Here is a 16,652-nt window from a genome sequence, read left to right on the forward strand (position 1 = left end):
CTCACTAGTCAGAACTTTTCACAAAATCTAACCCCCCCCCCCCCCCCGCACCAAAATGGCTTATTCGCATTAATTTTCTTTGTGTTGCCATCATTCATTGTCTTCATTTTTAATTTAGTGGTATTTTTAGCCAAATGAAATGAAATATAGTCCGTTTTTCTCAATCTGTCTCAGCTCTACTCTTTATCTTCTGGGACCCAATTCATGTGATCCTTTAACAACTATTTATTTCACACCAAACTAGATATCTCCCTAAAGCTTACCAATCTAGCCTCCAGGCATATTTCTTAAATAAAAGCAGTAGATCTTTGTAAACCTAAAATTTGCATACTAAAGGAACAAATCAACTATCAAAAGACCTAGTAGTATATAGCAGTTGCTCACCTCCAAGCAGAGTTTAAAATTCATTTCAATTTATTATTTTTTTTTAAAGAAACAGCTATTGACTTTTTCCGCTTTGCAAAATACTGTGTTTGATGGCCTAGTTAAATTAGAGGTGATAGTGTGAAGCAAGTGTTTTAAATTGGTAAATTCTAAACCTTTTAATAAAAGTACATCAATCAGAAGTTTTAATAAGACTCAGCAGGACAGAGAAGAATTAACAGTCTGTAGGTATCAAAAGGGGGTGATAGGCAATGATAACCTTAATCATTTGCATAGGGATTTATAATTTCATTGCTTAAAGGTTAATGAAATTATGTGGTATTTTGCCCACTCTTATCCAGTAAATGATTTCATGGCTTGGTTTGTATATATTTATTGACTGAATCATGTAACAGAAGAAATGAGTCTTTTTACCAATGTTTCTACCGCATTTTTACATATGTACTCCTATCACCATCTGTCCTAACCAATATCTGGTGCCCTAACATAAAAACGTAAAATGTCCAACAGCATCTCAGACAAAAGAACAAACTCATCATCAGAATTCTAAAAGTGCAATACGTTGCTAAACTGATTGTTTTTTAAAAAAAATTAGATACATTCCTGGGGCGCCTGGGTGGGTCAGTCAGTTAAGTTTGTGAGTTAGTTTGTGAGTTCGAGCCCCGCGTCTGGCTCTGTGCTGACAGCTCTGAGCCTGGAGTCTGCTTTGGATTCTGTGTCTCCCCCTGTCTCTGCCCCTCCCATGCTCATGCTCTGTCTCTCTCTGTCTCTCAATAATAAATAAACATTGAAAAAAAAACTTTTTTAATTAGATACATTCCTTTATCTACTTTATGCTTCAACTGTTGCTAAATAGTTGCTTCTGCCAAATGTTAACATAAAATCCACCCTAGAGATTAATGAAGGTATTCAGAGCACATTATTTGAGGGTGAAACTGGATGGAAAAATGCAGACAGTACACACCAATAATTAGAATAGGTAAAATAATAAAAGATTCTAAGCAGGAGCAATTGTTTTAAAACATTACAGGGCAAAACACCACCCTACTTGTGGCCTTGCATCACTGAGCACCCAGGAGGCGTTCAAGGCCAGCGCTTTGCTTACTACCTAGTTCTAATGGAAAATTGCAGAGTCTAGCTTTAGGCAGGGTCGTGATTCTTACTCTGGCTGTACGTTAGAATCACCCGGAGGGCTTACAAAATAATAATAAAACAGAAATTAAGAAGCTGCTGTTTAGGCCCCACAACCAGAGATTCTATTTTGTCAGTAATATTTAGAAGCTCCCTAAGTGATTTCGTAGGTCCAGCTAGGATGGAGAAATAGAACTGTACAGCAGTGGGTCTCAAAGTGTGGTCCCTGAACGAACAGCAGCAACTGGGAACTTGTTAGAAATGCAAATTCTCGGGGCACCTGGGTGGCTCAGTCGGTTAAGCGGCAGGCTTAGGCTCAGGTCATGATCTCACAGTTTGTGAGTTCGAACCCCGCGTCGGGCTCTGTGCTGACAGCTCAGAGCCTGGATCCTGCTTCGGATTCTGTGTCTCCCTCTCTGTCTGCCCCTCCCTGCTCACACTCTGTGTCTGTGTCTCAATAATAAATAAACGTTAAAAAATTAAAAAAAGAAAGAAAGAAAGAAAGAAAGAAAGAAAGAAAGAAAGAAAGAAAGGCAAATTCTCAGGTCCCACCCCAGACCTACTGAACAGGAAACTCTAGACTGGGGCTCAGCAATCCATATTTTGAGGAGACTTCAGGGGATTCTGATGTACACTAATGTTTGAAAACACTGCTTTACACTCGATCTTAGCCAAAAGGCAGAGGAGCGATTAAAAACATACTGCTGCAGAGTAAGAAAAACGTGGGTTTCAATCCTCTCTCCACAATTTACTGGCTATATGACCCTTGGTCAGCTTTCTAAGCCTCACTTTCCTCGCTTGCAAAGTAACAGAGTTAGCTAACATTCGTTAAACATGCATCATGTACCAGAGAATGTGCTTTAATAAGCACTTTACTTATATTCTACAATTCAACCCTTACAACAAGCTTACCAGGTAGATATTAACATCATTTAATCCCAAAGATTATGAAACTTATCCAAGATTACAAAGTGAGTAGCCAGAATCACATTTAAACTGAAGCTTTTCAAATCCAAAATCACTGCTCTTTCCCTATTTCACAAAATATGCTACACCGACCTCGCTTCCTTCTCTGCTTCCTTCCTTCATTTCTTCCTCTCCTCCCTCCTGTCTTACCTCCCTCCTTCTTTTGTCCCTATCTGTCTCTATCAGGCCTTTCTCGCCTTCTTCGGGAGGAAGCTTACTTTCTTATTGTAAAGCTAGAGATTAACTAGCATGTACAGTTTTACTGAGTGACTACAAAGTACCCAGCATTCTGCCGTATGCCAGAAATAAAAGAATTAAGTTTTTGTAAATTTTAAATCACAGTGAAGTTACAAACTAGATGGAGACACGCATTTTGCAAAACGTGGGGACACTATGACTTAATTCTAAACTGGTGACTCAAAAACAGAAGTAACCCAGGAGTTCATGAGACTGGAGCTCAGGCCAAGGCACGAGGTCGAAGGAAGTGTGGCTTATCCTGAAACAGAGTGAAAAATCTGTCCTACACAAGGGTTACAGGACAGTAGAAAACAAAGCTAAATAAGCTAAATGGATCCAGATTGTGACTTAAGAGTAAGAAGAATTTAACTTCAGCATGGTAAAAATATAACTTTTTTTTTTTTCCCACAGAATATTTTTGATGCAAGGATAGTAAAAAGGTAAAGTTAAAATCAAATCATAGGCACTGGGGCGCCAGGGTGGCTCAGTCGGTTAACGTCGAGCCTTGTGCTGACAGCTCAGAGCCAGGAGCCTGCTTCAGATTTTGTGTCTCCCTCTCTCTCTCTGCCCCTCTCCTGCACATGTTCTGTCTCTCTCTCAAAAAATAAATAAACATTAAAAAAAATTTTTTTTAATCATAGGTACTTATTCTAGAGAAGAAAAAAAGAAAAATTGACCTAGGATTACACTGAGAAAAAAATTAAAAAGGAGAAAAAAAATCATTTCTATTGCTAACAGTGTTATGATCCACTCTTTGCTATATAGTATGTTCCATAGACTATTCGTATGCATTACATAGTATTTTCGATCGTTCACTAATCCAACCAACACCGACTGATCACACTGAGTTAGACGCTAAGGGATAAATAGATAAATACCAACCCAGGGCACATGGAGCATTTATGTAAGAAGCAGACTGCCAAAGGTCTTATGCAACATTTACATGAAGTTATCAGGAATCCTGAAGGCCACTATGGACAGACCAATTCTTAACAATGACTTTTGTGAAATTACTGAAAGTCAACGAGGTATAAGCTAGCCAAAATGTCCCACATATAACATGTAAGAGTACTTTGTTTATGCTAGTTACACAATCATGAGGTCACAAGTGGGGCATCCCTAGTTCCGGCCACACTGAGGCTTACTTCTAGCTAAGAAAGTCATGCAAATACGAAAAATGTATATACAATTTAGAGGTTAAGCTTTGTGACAAGTATATCGGGCAAGCCATTTTTTGCTGAAGAACTAATGAATCACTATGCTGAGAAACCCATTGGAAGATTCTATGTAGTAATGAAGTGAAATGTGACACACAACGGACTGAACGAATGCACTAGCACTCAGGTTTCCAATTCTGTCAATGGTGGTCCAGTGCCGTAGAACACCTTCTTTAGTTCACCCTAATCTGAAAGTTCCGTGATGCCCACCTGTTTCTCAGAACCAATGTACGAAGCATGTACATCCATCATTCAATGTTAAAAAGATAAGATGCTACAGTTATTTTTTTCTCAGAATCCATGGGAACAGAATCTGCTATAATATTAGAAATTATAGTATTTTTCAAACTAAATATATTTAAGAATTAGTAATGTATCTTTAGTAAAGCTGTATATTAATAACTTATGCTAATATAACCAAAGGATTGATTTCCAGACTTAAAAGCTACTTTAAAGGTCACCTGATAAAATGCTAGTTTTTTTAAATTTTTATCCCTCTCTCTCTCTCTCTCTCTCTCTCTCTCTCTCTATATATATATATATATATATATATATATATAAACATTTAAAATTAAAAATAAAATAAAAGATATAATCAAATAAAATAAATAAATAATAAAACAATGGTATGAAAAGACCTCCAAGTGCTTTGAGTAATAAATTTCCTTGGCCCCAATATATCCAATTCATATACACTACTCTATTTTACTAAGATTCAATCACCTGTCATCTCATTTTTTAATAATATAAACTGCACATGACAATGTGGTAGGACTAAAATATTGAGACTTGAGAGTAGTTCAATTTCAATAAAAGTGGTTGGTATAAAATCATCTTTTAAAATATTCAGACCATGCCATCCAGACATCCACATGCACTTGGATTTATAAGCATTAAAGAACTTGTTTAGATTTACTGAAGCTATACCTGCTGTCAAGAAACAGAAAAGTTGTGAAGGTTGATCAAAAACAACTTTGCCTCAAGTATCATGTTAATGTTTTCCACTAACGTTGTCCTAAAAGTTAACAGTCAATGTAATCCAAAGATTTCTCTTTATTTCTATATTTAAATCATCACAGGTTTGATCAAGCATGCAAATCCCTTTAGGCTCAGGGTTCCCATCAAAATGTCTTATAGGAACATTAAAAATTGAATGGGCATAAACAACTCCAACAGTGCGGAGCTCATGACAGCCTTGCTGTGATCTTTGTGTTTCATGTGCAACAAAACTGGAGAAGTTTGCAAGGGAATATGAGCAACTAATTACTGTCTCTTGCTTGAGGGCAGGTGTGCTGATCTCTACAGGTGTCTCAACTGCAGAGCTCTGCCTACTGCACTGTCTCTTAAAGACATTCACTGTAACAACTTGCTGAAGCCCTGCAAAATATCTAAGTATCTCCTACAATACCAAACTGCTAGCTGTTCAGAAGAAACATGTAACTTCTTCTTAATGATACCATGAAGAAGAAACAGCAGTTGGAGAGGCTTTAGCAATTTGTGAAAGTGTAAGAAAGTATAAAAAGTAAATAGTATCAAATTTTATCTATCAACCATACACATTAAACAAGAACACCAATGTTGTCTTAATGAGTATAGAAAGATTTTTGATGAAAAATAGAGTTATTTTCTAAATAGGAAATAAAAAGTGGGTGCCTGGGTGGCTCAGTCACTTAAGCGTTGACTTTGGCTCAGGTCATGATCTCAGGGCTCATTAGTTCAAGCCCCAGGTCCGGCTCTGTGCTGACAGCTCACAGCCTGGAACCTGCTCCACAGTCTGTGTCTCCCTCTCTCTCTGTGCCCCCCACTGCTCACGATCTCTCTCTCTCAAAAATAAATAAACATTAAAAAAAAAAATTTTAATAGGAAATAAAAAAGAAAAAACTAAGGGAGTCTGGGTGGCTCAGCTGGTTAAGCATCCGGCTTCGGCTGAGGTTAAGATCTCATGGTTCCTGTGCTCGAGCCCCATGCCAGGTTCTGTGCTGAAAGCTCACAGCCTGGAGCCTGCTTCGGATTCTGTCTCCCTCCCTCACTGCCCCTCCCCCCACTCATGCTTCATCTCCTATGTCTCTAAAAAATGAATAAACATTTTAAAAATTAAAAAAAAAAGAAGAAACTAAATAATAATCTCATGTCGATCCATCTTTTTTTCATTCATGAAAAGACAGTGGTCAATGTTGGGTATGCAATTTAAGAAGGGCCAAAAAAAGATCTGAGAAGTTATCCACTATAGGAAATTGGCAAACAAAATAGTCAGCTGATGATAGGGGAGGTATGTATACCATAAACACATGATGCCATTTACAGGATTAATGTGTCTTAAGATCTTTCCCATAACTGTAAGAAGGAAGTATGCTTAATAATGAAGAAACACACAAACCAGAGACAAACATCCTCTGCTCTACTTGCTACCTGCATGATCTTGGGTAAGAAATTTAACCTTTCTGTGCTTCGATTTCCTCATCTACTGATAAAAAAGACCCACCTCATCAAAGCTGTTTTTAAATGAGACAGTGTCAGGGTTAACATTCTTTCCTAGGCAATGAAACTGCTCAGAATAAGGAAATGCCTATAAAGGATAATATAAGGTTTTTACCAATTATTTTCATCTAAAATTCCCCAGTGTTTTTCTTTAACGGAATGAACTCAAGACAGTATTTCAAATCATCATTAATATCAAGCATCAATTGTATAACCAAAATATCACTGCTGTTTAAGAAAATATAACAAAAGCAAGAGTTAAAAATGTTTCAGACTGTTTTTAACGAAACCAAAAGGGAAGAAAATTTTAAAGCAAAATGTGTACAAAGTACACAAAAATAACACAGTATTTCCCAAATCAAGAATGATTAGACCCAGGGGAATGATTAGACTATAATTGAAGTAATACCCCTCCCACTCTGAGTAGACTATTACATCAGTCTTATTTCTTCAAATCTGGACAATGCAATAACCTTCTGTTCTCTCATCCTTTAATTCCTTCTTCCTCCTATTCATCCTCCAGTTTTCAACGCCATCCTAACCACCATGAATGTCAAGAACTGACCTGCTGAGCTTTCTTTAACAGAGACCTAATTATCTCGCTCTGGTACCCACAGATCTATTCTAGAGGAAGCAAGCACACAGATAATTAAAGTGGGGCGTGTGTGTGTGTGTGTGTGTGTGTGTGTGTGTGTGTGCATATGCACGAGCATGCACGTACTCACACCTGCATGCAGGTGCATGCACAAAGTACTAAGAGAGGCTAAAACACAGGTCGATTCATTTTGCCTATCGTAAGTCAAGGAAGGCTTCAAATAGCTAACAATAGCTGGGTGAAACAGTGCCTACGAAATAAATTCAAAGGTCCATGCCATAAGCATCTGTTACTCAGTCTCTATCTACATGGTTCCACCTGTGTCTCACACTCTTCTCACAAGTATCTAGATGTATCTCACATGTATCTAAACACACTCTGCTGTCACCTGGCCTCCGCATGTCCCTCTGCCTTGAATCCCTTTTTCATCTTCCCCATCTTTAAATTTTTTTTAATGTTTATTTTTGAGAGAGAGAGAGAAAGAGAGAGTGAGAGAGAAACAGTAGTGGGGGAGAGGCAGAGAGAGAGGGAGACACCGAATCTGAAGCAGGCTCCAGGCTCTGAGCTGTCAGCACAGAGTCCGACACAGAGCTCAAACTCACAAACTGTGAGATCATGACCAGGACCAAAGTCAGAGGCTTAACCAACTAAGCCACCCAGACACCCCATCATCTTCCCAGTCTTTAAAGTTTTAAAAACATGATACACTTATATACCCATGCATACCACTTGTATTTATTTTTTAAAAGAGTTAAAAATCAATGGCATCCCAACCTCTGTGAATGTTCAGAACTTAATCAAGAAGCTTTGGGCTTTGCAAAGGCAAGGAGAAAGACAATGTTAATTCCTTCAAAACTTCTGAAGGAGGGGCGCCTGGGTGGCTCAGTCAGTTAAGCGTCCATCTTCGGCTCAGGTCATGATCTCGAGGTCCGTGAGTTCAAGCCTCACGTCGGGCCCTGTACTGACAGCTCAGAGCCTGGAGCCTGTTTCAGATTCTGTGTCTCCCTCTCTCTCTCTGACCCTCCCCCGTTCATGTTCTGTCTCTCTCTGTCTCAACAATAAATAAACATTTAAAAAAAAGCAAAAAAACTTCTGAAAGAAAGTGATTTACAACGTGAAATGTTATTATTCAGGCAAAAATATCAATCAAGTGAGAAAACTGAAAAAAAGATATTGTTCTCTCACGTAATCTTTCTCAGGAAACTATTACAGGATATATACCTCAACAATATAAGAGTAAGACAAGAAGGAAAACAATGAGATTCAGGAAAAGCCAAAGGGAGTTCCTAGTTTAAAAGCAAAGCAGAAGGACAGGAAGAGCGCAGACCTGGAAGAATAATATACTAAAGAAAAAACCTGAAATTATCTGATGTGCTTCATTTTATGGAAACTCAGCGTAAGAAGCTCCTAGAAGACAAAGAAGTAAGAGTGACCAAAAAACAAAAACAAAAAACTAAGCAAATGTACAACCAAGGCATTACTAACTTCACTAAAAACAAAACCTCAGAAGTGAACATGTAATAGCATAACACTAAATAATAAAGTTAGCTAAAAGTTGTAATCTAGGGGCACCTGGGTGGCTCAGTCGGTTAAGTACCTGACTTTGGCTCAGGTTCATGGGTTTGAACCCCATATCAGGCTCTGTGCTGACAGCCTGCTTCAGACCCTCTGTCTTTGTCTCTCTCTGCCCCCTCCCCCTGCACACTCACGTGTGTCCTCTCTCTCTCAAAACTAAATAAACATTTTTTTAAAGTTGTAATCTAACAACACTGGGAATACGCACAAAAGAGGTGGCAGTGTAAAGGTGAAAAATCCTCAAAGACCATAATACAAAATCAACAAACTGTCTAAAATAAATGAATCAAAACGTACCAATGTCTGCATATGTAATTTAGCAATATGCAGACACATAATAACAAAAAGAAACAGATGAAGGTTTAAAAATGGTTGCCTCTAGAGAAGGGGACTAGAAGGAATGGGTAAGAAACCACTGTATTTTTTGTTTATTCATTTATTTTTTAAGTTTATTTATTTATTTTGAGAGAGAGAGAGACAGTATAAGCAGGAAGGAACAGAGACAGAGAGAGAGACCGACAGACAGACAGAATCCTAAGCCACTTTACACTGTCAGCACAGAGCCCAACACATGGCTCTAACTCACGAACCATAATATGACCTAAGCAGAGATGAAGAGTTGGATATTTAACCAACGGAGCCACATGACCCTGTATTTTTTAAGTTTCTTTTTTTAATTTTTTTTTTTAATTTTAGAGAGAGAGAGAGCGTGAGTGAACAGTGGAGAGGGGCAGAGAAAGAGAGAGAGAGAGAGAGAGGGAGGGAGAGAATCTCAAGCAGGCTCCACAATCAGTGCAGAGCCTGATGCAGGACTCAATCTCATGGCGATCATGACCTGAGCTGAAATCAAGAGTCAGAGGCTCAACCAACTGAGCCACCCAGGCAGGCCCACTGTATTTTCCAATAGGCCTTTACAACAATTAGAATTTTAGACTAGGTCAATGTTATTAGTTTGACAAAATAAGAAGCAATGTAAAAGAAAGAATCAACCACATTTCCAAGAATGTTTTTGACAATGTTTTTTATAACAGTAAAAGGCAGAAAGAATCTAAATCTTCAATAATAGGTGATTGGTTAAATAAATTACATTTTATCTATACAGTATTTAAATGACTAGTCATTTAAAATTATGTTGCAAAAAACTATTTAATGGCATGGAGAAATGTTCCAAATAAAAAATGGCAGTTCAAAATACAGCTAAGGGGCACCTGGGCGGCTTAGTCATTTAAGCGTCTGACTCTTGATTTCTGCTCAGGTCATGATCTCACTGTTGGGGATCCCACTGCCTGGAATTCTTTCTCTCCCTCTTTCTACCCCTCTCCTGGCCTGTCCTCTCTCTCTCTCTTTCTCTCTCTCTAAATAAATTTAAAAAAGAAAAAAAAACTTGAAAAAAAATACCGTTAAGAGGGGAACCTAGGTGGTTCAGTCAGTTAAGCATCTGACTCTCGATGTCAGCTTAATCATGATCTCACAGTTATGAGCTGGAGCCCCGCATGGGGTTCTGCACTGAGCATGGAGCCTGCTTAGGATTCTCCTTCTCCCTCTCCTTCTCCCTCTGCCCCTTCCCTGCTTGCATGTGCACAGTCTCGCTCACAAATAAAAGTAAATTTTAAAAAACATTAAAAAAACACAAAATACTGCTAAGAAATTAAAAACTGGAACACCTATAAAAATACTAATGGTAATTTTAGAATTTTTTTTTCTCACAGCTTTTCTGATTTTCCAAATTTTCTAAAGTAAATAATAATTTTGTAAATGAAAAAATACAAACTTTAATACAACTCATCATTCTATTTTAAATAGTGTCACTTCATGAAGCTTTCTCTGACCTCCAATCCAGAAGTTATTTTCTTCCTCTCCCTGTACCTTCTATGTGTCACCATTAGAACCTTAATGCAATTTGCTTTGTAACACAGGTAATTATCTATGTCTATTCTCCTGTTGGATTTAACCTGCTGAAGAGATGACCATGTGTAAGCGATCATAGTATAGGTTGAATGGAATATGCCTGGGCTTCTCAAAATAATCCCCCTAAAATGAGGAAATCCTAAAAAAAAAAAAAAAAAAAAAAGGACCGATGGAATAATTTTCAGAAGGATAAGGATTATAAAAAATATAAGTGCCCAGGTTGGTTGCTTATCACATTGCTGTTTTATTTCCCTCTCTCACATATATTGTCTCTCAAATTGAGTCCTGAAGCATTGTGTGTGTGTGTGTGTGTGTGTGTGTGTGTGTGTGTCTGAAGGCTTCAGTGAGGCAGTTTTTAAATACAGATTTCAGGATTTCGCGATTGATCCATATTGACCGCTCCAAAATGCCAGTTACTTAAGGATTTGATTAGTAGAATATGAGTTACCCAAGTGTTACTATAATAAATTAAAATTAGGATTATTTGTCTTTATGTGAGTACAGGGTTTCCAAGTTAAGCAGAAATCTAAATGCATCTGATGGAGCAAATATGAAAAAACGTTTCATAAGGTTTGGCTTTTATTTAGAACTAGTTTCAAAATGACTAATAAATGAAGCAGCACAAAATTTACAAACAAAAAGCTTTCTGGGCAAAACCCGAAAATTCCACTCATTCTATTATGCAAAGGATTTGTAACTTTGTCCTATATAAAGGGGTCAACATGCAGTACATTTGATAAAAAGTCATAAGAGGTTTCAAATATTTCATCCTGGTGGAACTATTTTCTCCATGAGATCAACCACCACTTTTCAGCATGCTTTTAATTTTTTTTTTTTAACGTTTATTCATTTTTGAGACAGAGAGAGACAGAGCATGAATGGGGGAGGGGCAGAGAGAGGGAGACACAGAATCAGAAGCAGGCTCCAGGCTCCGAGCCATCAGCCCAGAGCCCGACGCGGGGCACGAACTCACGGACCATGAGATCATGACCTGAGCTGAAGTCGGATGCTTAACCGACTGAGCCACCCAGGCACCCCTCAGCATGCTTTTAGAATAGGCTATGTATGAGTAAGAGGCATCACAAAGAACAGAATGTTATGAAATAAAGAGCTATTTTATCCACCCTCACTATCCCATCTCCAGAGGTCTGAGCAAGGGGGCATAAGGACAAGGCAAACTGGCCTGCGACTATTGAGTGACAACTATGGAATAAGGAAGGAATTAAATTCTAATGACCATACAGTCTGTGGACTTTTAGTTCTTAAATTGTTTATCAACTTTTAAAATCAAAGAAGAAAATAAGAGTCTAACTACAAAAAGATAATGGATTAATTTGTTTATAAAATAATATTTATTTTTGTAAAATAATAATTATTTTATATATTAAGTTATATGCAATAAAGGTATAAATTATTAGAGAGGACACAGAAAAACTTAAAACCAAACCTGTTATGAATAATACCAACTGAACTTTATTTGAGCATCTCAAAAATTGTAATATAATAAAATATCTCACAAAAAATCAATTTACCATTAATTTTTCAAGAACATACCTTCTGCATTAAGCAAAAAAACACTATTAAGAATTCAAGAAGGGACAGCGGAGTGGCTCAGTTGGTTAAGCTTCCGACTTTTGATTTCCACTCAGGTCATGATCTTACAGTTCTTGAGATCAAGCCCCATGTCAGGCTCTGTGCTGAAAGTATGGAACCTGCTTGGGATTCTCTCTCCGCATTTCTCTGATCCTCCTTGCTCATACTCTGGTGCATATGTGTACTCTTCTCTCTCTCAAAGTAAATAAACATTAAAAAAAAAAAAAAAGAATTCTAGAAGATGCAAACCAATCTACAATACATACAGAAAGGACATCAGCGATTGCCTGGGAGCTGAGATGGGGGAGTGGGGGGGTTGACTTCAAGAAGTCAATAAAGGAACTTTCTGAGTTGGTAGAAATGTTCTGAATAATAATTGTGGTTATAGTTACACATCTATATGCTCCTGTCAAAACTCATCACATTGCCCTCTTAAAACGTGTACAGTTTATTGTAAGGAAATTATACCTGAATAAACGGATATAAAAAATACACTCGTAACAGTTGATCATGACTGACTGACCATCGTTCCAATTACATAAAGACTTTTATTGTAAATTTGCTGTGTTTCTGACAGAGTTAAAGATATCATGAGGTATCACAGATTAAAGATACCATGAGTAGGGGCGCCTGGGTGGCTCAGTTGGTTAAGCGGCCGACTTCGGCTCAGGTCATGATCTCGCGGTCTGTGAGTTCGAGCCCTGCGTCGAGCTCTGTGCTGACAGCTCAGAGCCTGGAGCCTGATTCAGATTCAGATTCTGTGTCTCCCTCTCTCTGACCCTCCCCGTTCATGCTCTGTCTCTCTCTGTCTCAAAAATAAACATTTAAAAAAAAAAAATAAAGATACCATGAGTAAAAACTAGATGAGTGATAGTATTAGTTTACAGTTACCACTCGTAATAACTTATTACTGAACTCAGTGCACTTCCACTCGCATTCCATGCACCACATACTACTTTGTATTACTGGTTAGGTGTGATTTTTTTCTCCTCAATTAGGTTTAGGCCAAAAAAAAAAAAAAAAAAGTGTCATGTATTTATTAACATCCTCCAAGATGTAGCTCAGTTCTTTTCACTAAAGTGTTTATACACTGATTTACACTATGAAATATTTCAGACAAGTAATTATCATTTCTTTCATAATACGAGAAAAGGAACAGTTCTTGAAAAAATATAAGAACAGCTATCGTGATTTCTCACACTGGACGGTGATACTTTAAAAGATTAATAGAAACTTCTCATAATCATATTTAAACAATTATTTCATATTTGAAAAAGTAAAATTATTTAATAGGTATTAAATAGCCAATGTGAACTTACAAAACAATCTGCTGTATAAAAGTACATTTTTAAAGTGAAAATATTACAATTTTATTTCTTTCCATTGTTCATGGTGTTTCCATTGTATTCAAATTTTACTAAAATGGTTATCAATGATGTATCAATTTTCTAAAAATAACATATCTCACACTTAATAACAGAAATTAGTTTAAGGTAACTTGCTTCACAAATCTTAGCAAAAATCACTTAAACAGTTGTGTAATTATTATTTTAAAAATTAATTACACAGTAACAGAGTAAGACAGTGTGGTACTGGCGAAAGAACAGACAAATAGATCAAAGAAGCAGAAAAGAGAGCCCAGAAATAGACCCACACAAATACAGTCAACTGATCTTTGACAAAGGAACAAAGGCAATTTGAATAAAAATAGTTTTGTCAACAGACGGCGATGGAACAACTAGACATCTGTATGCAAAACCCTGAATCTAGACTTAGACCTTATACCATTCACGTAAAACCACTCAAAGTAGATCACAGACCCAAATACAAAATGCAAAACCATAACCCACCTAAAAGATAGCATATGAGAAAGTGCAGATGACCCTGGTCTGGCCATAACCTTTTAGATACAACACCAAAGGCACAATCTTAGGGGAGGTGGGTGGGAGGGGTGTTGATTAAGCTGAACTTCATTAAAATTATAAACTTCTGCTCTTCAAAAAGCATTGTCAAGAAAATAAGAAGACAACCCACAAACTGAGAGATAATATTTGCAAAAGACGTATCTGATCTGATAAAAGTTTTATTGAAAGTATACAAAGAACTCTTAAAACTCTACAACAAGTAAACAACCCATCATAAAGATTAACAAAAGATCACAATACATCTCACCAAAGATACATACTAATGACAAATACACATATGAAAATGCTCAATATCATGTCATTAAGGAACTCAAATTACAACGACAATGAAATACCACTACACACCTCTTCGAATGGCTAAAATCCAAAACACTGACAACACCAAATACTGAAAAGGATGTGGAACAATAGGAACTCTTATTCATTGTCAGTGGGACTATAAAATGGCACAGCTGGTTTGGGAGACGCGGTATCTTACGAAATGAAAACTTTCACCACACAGTCTAGCAATCAGGCTTCATAGTACTCATTTAAATGACTTGAAAACTTACACCCACAAGAAACCTGCACACAAATGTCTATAGCAGCATTATTCAGAATTGCCAAAACTTGGAAGCAACCGAGATATCCTTCAAAAGGTGACTGGATAAATACACCGGTGTATCACACAATGGAATACTATACAGCACTAAAAAGAAATGAGTTATCAAGCCATGAGAAGACATGCTTATTGCCACGTAAAAGAAACCAGTATGAAAAGGAAAACTATATGATTCCAATTATACTATGCAATTCCATTATATGACATCCTAGAAAAGGCTAAACTACGGAGATGGTAAAAAGATCAGTGTTTGCCAGGGGTTCTTTGGGAGAGAGGGAGGAAGGGAGGGATGAATAGATGAATCACAGGGACAAATGAGGACTTTTGTTGATAATGACTGTCATGTTGGCTCATGGACTGCAACAAGTATATACTCTGGTAGGGATCTGTTGGTGGAGGACATTTTGGAAGGGGGAACTTCTGTACTTTCAACTCAAGTTTGCCGTGAACTTAAAACTGCTCTAAAAAAGTCTGTTAATTACTGTTTAGTTAATTCCATAAGAAAGTTGTCTCCAAAATAAGGCCCAGATCTTGTGCATACAGTTTAATATGGAAATGTAATGAAATAGCTTTCCTGCCCATATACCCAAAAGGATCCACCTGTTCTTTAAACCATGTCAGGTCCTTTCGAAAGTATCTTTCTCGAAGAGAAGTTTATGGTTTTTGCTTTTATGAGAAATTCAACAAGCTTCTCATATTGAGCAATTCTTACTGTCAAAATCTTAAGTTTTAAAATAACAACTTCAATTTTACAATGTGGGTTTCAAAAGATTATGTTCTCAATGCCAAGAAAGAAACGGATACACCAAGCAGCTAATGTTCACAAATATGTGTCAATTCTAAGGTTTTACCATATTATACACAATTGATTTCTTCATTCAATCTCTTGGCACTTATTGCTTTTCTTTCCCAATATATGAAAAAAGTTCATGCATAAAAGCCTCTCAATACAAAAAAAAATGCATTAAGAAGTTAACAGTTTAAAAGAAACATTAAATATTAAGCAAGTTTAATTTAGACATCTAATTTTAAAAACAAAAATTAACATTGAATATCAAGATCTTTTACCACTAGCTTCTTAACATTTTCTAAGAAACAACCCAAAATTCTAGACAATGATATTTTTAACTAAGAGCTGGATCATTTAAAAAACAATCAAAATTTATGGGGGGGGGGGGAGGTGAGTAAAAGAATACAAAACTCAGCAATGTGATTTTAAGTTGAGAAATGGTATAGCCTCACATTCTTCAAAGATATAATTAACGTAATTGAGAAAGAGCAAAACCAGGAGTCAAAAGTATACAAAAAAGTATACAAAAAGACATCAAAACCATCTTAATAACAGATTTTTATTAAAGCTGAAATTAGCTTTCAAAAAATTCAAATCAATGTTTTTTTAGTAACTGTACATTATATGTGAAGTGCTGTGACACTTCCTTGACTCAAATGGACTTATAACTTCAATGAGAAGATACACTGGACGTAAGAGAAGTCAATATTAGTCAGAAGTGATCAATGATTAGTTGAGAGAAGCACGGGAAATAAAAATTATGGTTGGCTGAGATATCTTTAGCCTTACTAATTTGGGAGAATGCAAGGAAGATAAAGAATTCCTTTTGGATGCAAACTGTGAGGTATTATTTTTTGTTTTGTTTTGTTTTTAATTTTTTAAGTTTACTTACTTATTTTGAAAGACAGAGAGAAAGAGAGAGAGCAGAGGAGGGGCAGAGGGAAGGGGAGAGAGAATCCCAAGCAGGCTCTGCACTGCTAGCACAGAGTCTGAAGCGGGGCTCGAACTCACAAACAGTGAGATCATGACCTGAGCTGAAATCAAGAGTCGGTCACTTAACCGACCCAGGCACCCCTGTGAGGTATTATTAATATCTGGTAAACAGAGCTCAAGAGGAGTCAATGCCAAACTGCTAATCTAAAAATTATTAGAATATGAAATGATGGATATTAACTAAATTTATTGCAGTAATCATTTCATAATATATGTAAGCAAAGTCATCCTAAACTTCTACAGTGCTATATATCAATTA

The 16,652-nt window shown here is 36.9% G+C and overlaps 1 protein-coding gene across 1 annotated transcript in view; it reads right to left on the bottom strand.

The window, feature by feature from the left end:
• GTDC1 (glycosyltransferase like domain containing 1) overlaps positions 1-16,652 on the bottom strand; it is a 390,883-nt gene that overhangs the window by 298,175 nt on the left and 76,056 nt on the right. The window lies entirely within an intron of this gene.

This window comes from Panthera leo, chromosome C1 (assembly GCF_018350215.1).
Source record: "Panthera leo isolate Ple1 chromosome C1, P.leo_Ple1_pat1.1, whole genome shotgun sequence".
Classification (NCBI taxonomy): domain Eukaryota; kingdom Metazoa; phylum Chordata; class Mammalia; order Carnivora; family Felidae; genus Panthera; species Panthera leo.